An 8406-nucleotide genomic window follows, 5' to 3' on the forward strand; every position below is an offset into this window, starting at 1 on the left:
GAGGAAAATTCCCCAACCACCCAAATTACGAAAGTAACCAACCCTACTCTCGGGACTGATGATCAGTTGACTCAGTTCATTCAAGGACAACAATAGTTATATCAGAGAACTGCATCTAGATAAGACCAGATGAAGAAACTAATGAGAAATCAATTGGCTCTGCTTAAAAGTCTAGAAACGCAGCTCGGACAGTTATCACAACACCTTGAAACTCGACCACAAGGAAGATTACCTAGTAATACTATCCAAAATCCCCATATAGAGGAAGCTAAGCAAATGAACTCCATAATCCCAAGGGAAGAACCACTAAGAAGGTCAGCTAGGCTTAAGAACAAGTCAACATATACTCACAAGCTGCCCACTGCAACCCCAGTTCGTATACCTTACCCTGGGAGGCTACAGGAAGAACCATCCAAGCTCGATACCTACAAACTTCATGGAAGATTCCTGGGCACCATGTCCAAAGTCCCCAACCAGAAGAGATACATCCGAAGGCTTCTCTATACGAAGGAAAGGATACCAGATTCCAACAAAATTTCACTGAATGAAGAATGCTCGACATTACTCAGAAACTCTTTACCAAAGAAACTAGGAGATACGGGCCGATTCATTTTTTCGTGTTCAATCTACCAGTCTGGAACCATTCATGCGCAAGCAGATTTAGGAGCAAGTATCAACCTAATCCCCTATTCCCTCTACAAGAGATTGGAGCTAGGAGACTTGTCACCCATTAAAATGATGATCCAGCTTTTCGATCATACAATTTTGCTATCCTAAGGGCATAGTTGAGAACGTTTTGGTGAAAGTCGACAAATTCTTGTATCCTACGGATTTCGTAGTAATGGACATTAAGGAAGACCTACATACACCAATAGTATTAGGGAGACCTTTCATGAATATGGCTAGGACTGTTATTGATGTGTACAATCACACATTGATCTTGCAATCACATGGGGAGAGCGTTACCTTCAAAATTGACCGACCTACCGATCTTTCTGGACAGGCAGAGATGTTTGCTATTTCCACCGAACGGATCACTTCCGATGATGAGTCTCCACCACTAGCCAATGATATCGAAATGGGTGTCGAATCACAGTCAGCTGACGACCCAGAATTGGAAGAAGAGGATCCTAGTGAAGAAATAGAGGAAGAGGAAGAATCCGAGGAGGAAGAGGAAATGGGAGACGTAAAAGAAACTGCGATAATACCCTCTCTAAGTTTGAAACGTCACGAAGAATGAATTAGGCTCGAGACGGAAGATCACAGTTTAATCATTTGTTTCAAGAAGAAAATTGATAAGGCTGAGGTTAAAAATATAGAAATTGACCCTGCAAGTGTCAAAGTGAAGCACCAGAATACTGAAGAAGCCCGTTCATCAGACGAATCCACGGAAGAATACTATATCGATGATGACGAGGAAAAGCAACATAAAGACATTCTGGATGACTCATATTCTCCACCCGAACCTGATCAGGAGGAGCCGGACTCTTCTTCAGATCAGATTCCGGTCATTTCCAATCACACCGACAAGATAACTTTCATCAATAACACCGATGAATTTGAAGATATTCTCGAAGCCATCCGTAAATCAACAATTGATTTCACACTACGCTTAACAGAACAGATCATGGCTATCAAAGATGAATACAACCTCTATCTATAGAGAGAAGACAATAATGTTGAAATCTTAGAAGGGCGCATTCAAGAATTTATCAATACTCTTCACGATCATATCTACCGTGAAGAAAGGCAACGAGAGCACAATTTAGTGGTTCGCACTATTCTTGAGACAAGATTTTGTCGAGATCAGAAGATCGTTTACTCTAAGGTTTACAACGCCTTAGCAGGATCTGCACTCCCGTTCTCAACGAACCAACGAGCACTACTGACTCTCATCCAGAAGCATATGGATCTTTCCACCGGACGCCCGACTTATCACTCTGATTTTCAAATGATCGAAGATATTCACAGCTTCTTTGCTCTCTTGGAAAGAGATAATTTCGAAAGCACACCAGACAGGCTAGTGATTTACGTAATAATTGATCACCACACTGATCTGATTATCAAAGAGTTACGAGACGTAGTAGCGGAAGAAGTAAGATGCAACAATATGTTTTCACATCTTGAACCAGACCGAGTCAACATTGCCACCTACGTTACGAAGCAGATAGCACGTATCTCCCATGAATCCACATATCCTAGTTTCATATCTAAAGCTGGATGTCGGGAGATATACTCAAAGACGGTGACATTAATGCTTAGGTCAGGTCTGCTTTTCACTTCTTTTAAGCTTCACCTCTTGACCAATCTGTGCAAGGCTACAGACACTTACTGTGGAGATCACCGTTCCGAAGATTTTGAGATACTGAAGATACAATTTTTGACACTATTTGAAGACCTCCGAAGTGAACATACTATCAGAGAGATAATCACCACTAGCATTGCCTCAATGATTGACATTCATGGGTCAATCAGCAGAGTCATAGATCATATTCTCATCGGACTTCAAGATTTGTCATGAGCTGAAACTACACATTACCTATCTTTCAGAAGATCTTCAAGAGAAGTACCGGATTTGCTACCACTTTTGGTCCGACACTTTCTCAGGATTTATCCCTCAAGACTCACATTCCCTCGAGAAGACTAAGATCACAACTACCAGAGGGGAATGTCTGCTTTTTAGGCATCATTACGGTCGAGCCAACGACCTTAAATAGAAGCGCTTCTCGGGAGGCAACCCGTGCAATAAAGTAGAGTAGAAGAATAAAGGATGACAAATGAGCCGATCAATAAAGGACGTAACTTCCAAGATTGCTAAAACAACCTGTCCTCACAAGCCAGCCGGTTTCTTCACAAGACCATCTGCTGGGGTTACTCCTTTCTCCTCGTTATTAGCTCAAACTTTAATTATGCCACATCCTAGCTTATCACTAAGTGTGGGATTCCAACCCAAATAAACACTAGATAAATATTCTCAAATCTTTAATTAAAACTCCTAAGTGTGGGATACACTAGGAACATTGAGGACAATGTTCGTCTAAGTGTGGGATGTTGGTATAATCTTTTTATGCTATATTACAATAACCCATTACAAAGATCCAAGTTCTTAAGCCAAATTTTAAAAATTTTAACAAGAGAAAGCCTTTTCCGAAAAAGTACTTTCGAAAACCTGAAACGTTTGTAAATAGAATTAAGGCTTAAGCAAGGTAGAAATCTTATTGGGACGAACCGAATCTCTAATAGAGCATTGCATGACTAGGCATTATAGACCTAAATTGATTATGGTGAGGCACCCAAATAAGACCATATGAGCATTCATCTTTAATGCCTCGCTATTTTCCGTTGAGAGTGCCGATGTCTGTACTCAGAATCAGAACTAGCTTTAGATCTGCATTTCCAAGTAACTAAATGTGATTCGTATATAATCAGAAGAGCCAGCCATTTGTCAAAATAAGCCTTCCACACCTTCACTACTTCTACCAACCCATCATTTCCATCATCTTTACTATCACTCGAAGAAAAACCAGAAAATGAGATTCCTTCCGAAAATCCGATGTTATAAGCCTCTCAAATATCATGGCAAAGGTCTTGAAAAAGTTTACCGGCACAAAGTTTCTCGAGATAAAATCTCCAAAAAAATAAATAATAAAAAAAATGTATTTTCCAAGTTCTAAGAAAAGGAGCACAACTTATAAAAAGAAACGTCGAAGAAGAACTTGACCACAAATGCTTATCACTCTAAAGGAGAAAATTTCAAAAGTGCTTCTCGAAAAGTGTCAGCACTCCTATCTATCTTATGTTTTCCGAAAATTCCTAATAAAAGTCTTTAAAAAGACTATATTACCCTTTTCTCACCCCCTTAAAACAACTTCACCACCACTCCAAAATTCCTTTTCATCATTCCAAATTGACAAATGACCTGAAAGCTATGGTTATTACCGCTTTCACATTAGTAACAAGGATTTGAGTCTTTATCAAGCCTATGACGATGGGTGCAACCTGACTGGCTATGAGTGAATTCATTTCTTAGATCTATAGGGAACCCTAAACACTTGTGTGATTTGAGTGACCCATGAAAGCTAGCCTAAGTCATGTAACCTCCTCGCATGTTTGCAGAGATAGTTTCAACCCTAACATAGATAACTCACCTTATTTTTTCGCCCTTATAATAAAAAGCAAACCGCTTAGGCTATTAGAAAAGAAACTACTAAAAGATTTCTTAAGGTAAAAACGAGAAGTTTGCTTCAGGGCAAGCAAAGTCTAAGTGTGGGATATTTGATATCGGCTAAAAAGTCAAGTTTTCACCCCGGTATTAAGGCCCAAAAACAATAAAGTTCCGAACTTTATCACCAAAATTCCCGCTTTGTCGGTTAAAATTGAAGATCAAGTGATTACAAAGACGGTGCAAAAAGAATCAAGAGAATCGGAGCTAAAACGAAGATTCTAGAGCGAAAACGGTGAAAGACAAGAAACCAAGTTACGATCAAGGAAATCAGGTTACGAACCAGTGAAATCAGCAAACCAAAGCAGACCATATGGCTTGCTATACGGCCTGCCATAAGGGAAAATGGCCTGCCATACGGCCCAGGCAAACGGGCATAAAAAATGGCCGACCAGTGCAAACGGGCCCCAAAAACGGACTGCTATACGGCTTGCCAGTCGTATGCAGGCCAAACTCAAGGCTATTTAAAGGATCTTTGTCATCTATTTTTACACACACTTTAATTCATTTCCTTCTCTCTCTATCTAAAATATTAGTCATATTTTCAAGGTCTTCGACTCCGTGCGGGAAACCTAGTACCCGGAGAAGAACGCTGAAGATTGTATTAGGAGCGGTCTGGAGTTTGAAGTTGTCACTTTTGTATTCAGAACTCGTTTAATCTACTGGTATTTCTATCCTTTGTCTTTATACAATGTCTTCCATTATTATGCTTTGTGATATTGTTGCCATGATTAGCGAGTAGTTATCGTTAGTGTATGCTACAATGTAGTCTGTTATAATGCCGAAATAATATTATGGTTTGTGTATGTTGTCAAGATGCTTTCCGATTATGCTTTAAACTCAATTGCTTTTCCAACTAATAGAACTTAGTTATTGGGAAGTCGCGAACCCCGATTCAGAGTACACTATCTATGTCACCCCTTGGTAAGAAAAGTCTATCGAATACAAGGTAAGTTTGACTGAGGCACACCGGTTGTAGTAAGTCCACCGAGCCTTGGATTCCGACTGAGGACTCTTTCGTAGTTAAACATCTAACTAGACCCCTAGTACATTGTCGGTCCTAGACCATCTAGTGTAGTCACCAAGCATATAAACTTTGTATGTACACGCTGAAGCACAATGGTTGTTGTAAGCTGTACCTCTGCTACGTAAGGCCATGGAAACTGGTCAGTGCTGATTAGTACACTTCACCGTAACGCGGTCTCAAGCATTGCACCCCGCTTGAGGGATTCTTAGTTAATTAAGGAACTGTTTGTTTAAACATATAAAGGATTAGACCGTTAGGACAATCGAACGTGTTCATGGAAGTCAAACCTGACTTGGCCATGGTGTTCGTTATGGTTGAACTCTTTTAAGAGCCTAACTATCTTTTTAACCCAATCATTAATGAAAGCATCGAAACACATCATGCCTCTCGGATATGGCAAACCCTGTATTCTATTATGTTTAAGAAAGTTTAGACCTTTGTGGAATGTTAATACATCACCCAACCGAGTCGCTCAATTGGATGAGCCGTCTGAATGTGTATGCTTGTAGTCAGACTCCACGGGCGTCAGGGGTAAGGGACGTTGCTGTCTATTTAAAATCTTCAAGCCTAACGCATTACCCAGTGACATGTCTTATGACAGGGGCGTTTAGGACCAGTGTAATAAATACAAGGTCACTACCTATTCATGAGCCAGCATTCCATAATCTTGGCAAAGTAACTGATGAAATCATAGTATGCGTTTGTTTTAATCTTATCTGAATTACAAATTTTATCGCATTTACTTTACTTTATCTTATAAACTAGAAAATCCAAAAATAGGTATAAATCACTACTCCTTCACTTTAGAATTATCTTAAGCTTTAATTATAGGTTCGATTCTACTAATATCTTAAAAATACGACCCTAGGTCATACTTCCCTTACTCATAATAGGGAGTAGTACTATTTAGGCCCCGCTAAATATAAATTTAAATCTATTGATCCCCCCTCTTGGCAACTGATTCTGACGTCTTGTAGCCTGACGACACCGCATAAATAAAACCATCCATTTCGGTCATATCACATACATGAATACATGTAACCGTACGGTTGATTCCTACATTCGTGTCATTTAGTAATCGTATCCTGCAACCGTATCAACCTTGCAACTGTATATTGCACTCGTGTTCAATCCTGTAACAGTACCATTATTTACCCTGATATACCCTGCATCCATGTAATCTGCACCCGTATTATTGCATCCGTATAACCTTCTGCATCCATGTAACTTTGTTGCAACCGTGTTTTACAACTGCATGGATACAATGCAGAAACAAATGATTTTTCAGAAACCCAATCAGCTTTAGTCGGTGCTTTTTCCTCTAGTTTACAAAGACTTTTACAGACGCAAAATGAAATAGGAAGTTTGACTAGGGTCCCTCGACTTGAACCATTAGATGACTATGTTGATTGGAAATAAAGATTCCTCATCACTCTTAACGGGATTGACACCAAGATGTTTAACTATTTAAAGGAGGAATACAAATTCCCTGAGAAAGCACCTGGGAACCTTAAATTCCACTAGATCTTACTATTGCAGAAAGAGAGACTTACAGTCTTGAATGTAAGACCTACATTCATATTACACAAGGTCTCTCTAAGGACTTTTTCCACCAATTTGAGACTCATACAACCTCATACGGTGTCTGGACTGCGATTAAGACTGGGGTAGAGGGAAGTGTTGAGTATAGAAAGAAAAAGGGTAAGGTTCTGAAGAAAGAATGAAAACGGTTTACTATCCAGCCAAATGAAAGTTTAGAAGTTGTTGTAGCTCGGTATCATCATCTGTTGACTAAATTGAAAATATTTGATATCACTTTCTCCAACAAAAAGATGGTGCAGTGTTTTCGAGAGGGTCTACCGGTGAAGTGGGATCCAATTGTTCAACAGATTGAGACTACGTGTGTAATAGTGGATAATCCTTTCAGTAGTTTTGTGACAAAATTACAGGCTAAAGAGTTAGAGTTGCAAGAACGATTGAAGAGACTTGAAGGAGCGCAACATCCATCACTCTACAAATCACCTACTATAGGATCTAATAAGACACATGCTCCACCTAAAACTGGATTTACTTCTAACAGTCAGACTCAAACCTCCGGTTATGCCACTCAGAGTGTCATTCCTCATTCTTCTTCCAGTAAATACGAGAAATACAAGCTTATCAAAACTGATAATCTTCATTTAAGGACGATCAAGGGGATAGAGGAGGACATGGCTTTAGTTGCGATGGTTGTGAACTCATACAATGATTTGTTGAATGGTCAAAAGTCATTTGGAAGCTGAAGACTATGATCATATTGACGATAATGAGATGGAAAAAATGGATATTCTTTAGGCCATGGGTAGTGTTATTCGAAGGGTAAAGAGGTATCTGCAGAAGACTGGTGAGAAAACCCTGAGAGTGAAAAAAAAAATACTAAGTTCGGTTTTGATATGAACAAAGTGAGATGTCACAATTGTAATGAATTAGGTCACTTCAAAAGAAACTGCAGTAAGCCAAAACAACCAGGTTTTCATAACCCGTTTCAAAATAGAATAAAGAACCAAAATCCAAAGTGAATATTCCAATTGTTGATGAGTCTACCAAAGCCTTAGCTTCAACTTATGAGGATGAGGTCTATGACTGATCAATCGATGTGACAGATGCTTAATATCATCATGCTAATGTTGCGAGAGTTCAGAATACGGGAGAGGAGTTAGAGAAAGAGAAGGCTGAAAAAAGAGAGAGAGAGAGAGAGAGAGAGAGAGAGAGAGAAAGAGAGAGAGAGAGTTGGGTGTGTTGGTAAAGATGGTAACTTTAAGTGTTACATTTAAAAATTGGAAGGAAGAATTGAGCAGTCTTGGTACTGGGCGAACTATTTGCGTCGAGGGATTCTGATCAAAAGAGTTACTGAGAAATTTAAGTGGGCTATACACAATGATGGTGATGTGTGGACTGGTGAGAATGATTCATCATCTTCAGGTAGGGAGTCATGTTCAAAATTCGACTGGAAATCTTTTAGGAAATAATATTAGTCAGTTGGTGGTGATTCAGAAGATGGTGAGAGTATGGTTCTTAAGGTCATTGATGCTGTTGATGGCAAAAGTTCTGGAAGTTTGGGAATCAGGTCAGACAGTTCTATTTCAGAATCGGAGTCGGAGTCCGAGTCAGAATCTGT

The sequence above is a fragment of the Rutidosis leptorrhynchoides genome, chromosome 2 (assembly GCF_046630445.1).
Source record: "Rutidosis leptorrhynchoides isolate AG116_Rl617_1_P2 chromosome 2, CSIRO_AGI_Rlap_v1, whole genome shotgun sequence".
NCBI lineage: Eukaryota > Viridiplantae > Streptophyta > Magnoliopsida > Asterales > Asteraceae > Rutidosis > Rutidosis leptorrhynchoides.